Source organism: Bison bison, unplaced genomic scaffold, assembly GCF_000754665.1.
Source record: "Bison bison bison isolate TAMUID 2011002044 unplaced genomic scaffold, Bison_UMD1.0 scf7180017864289, whole genome shotgun sequence".
NCBI classification, from domain to species: Eukaryota; Metazoa; Chordata; class Mammalia; order Artiodactyla; family Bovidae; genus Bison; species Bison bison.
The window spans coordinates 7,632,027-7,632,886 of NW_011494861.1; positions in this window are offsets into that span (position 1 = coordinate 7,632,027).

Sequence of the window (860 nt, forward strand, 5' to 3'; positions counted from 1 at the left end):
CTGGGGAGGACTCTGGTCACTACGTCTCTGCAGAGCTGGGCTCTGGGGCCCAGGAGGGAGCTGATGGGCCATTCTCCCCACAACTTGCATCCTGCACGCCTTGCTGGGCACCTCCTCTCTGTCTTGTGCTGTCTGCTCTGCTTGGTCATTTCCTGAACAGGAGGAGATGCTGGGCCTCCACTGTCTTCTTCAACACTCACTAGAGGTCTTAGGGGCAGGTGGTGCCAGCTTGAAGCCCCTTACTCCCTCCCAGTAGTTCCAAGCGTCTGTAACTGCCACTCTCTGGACTTGTGTCTGGAGTACCCAGACAGGGTCTGTGGAGGTCCTGACTGCCCTATGTCTCTAGAGTCAGGACAGAATTGTGAGTCAGGTCTCAGGGAAGATGCTCAGGCCTGCTTGCCCGGGTCCGGGCAGCACCTGCTCTCCACTGCCCCTTCTATTCCCATGGCTAGCCTGCACAGCAGGCTCCCTGGCAGCAGAGAAGCAGCTTGGAAGGTCCAGGATGGAGCCAGGAGGTAGACCCTTGCCCCTGCTCCTTCCACCTCCCACCCAGGCAACTGGCCAAACACTCTGATCCTCAGCCTTCTTGTCCACCAGCCTGGATAGGCTCTTCATGATGTAAGTGGCACGGTCTTCTTCTAAGCTGATCTCTGCCCCTCAGTGCCTGTCATTCACCAACCGGGTGATATCATCAAGCTTTTAACCTCTCTGAGCCTCAACTTCCTTCCCTGTAAGATGGGAAAACAGCACTGCAGCCTTGTGGGTGCTGAAGGATTGAGGAGATCCCGTGTCAGGTGTTTGGAGTCCTGCCCAGCAGGAGAGGGAGAGCCTGGGTGGGCAGGGCTGTTCCCAGCAGGAGG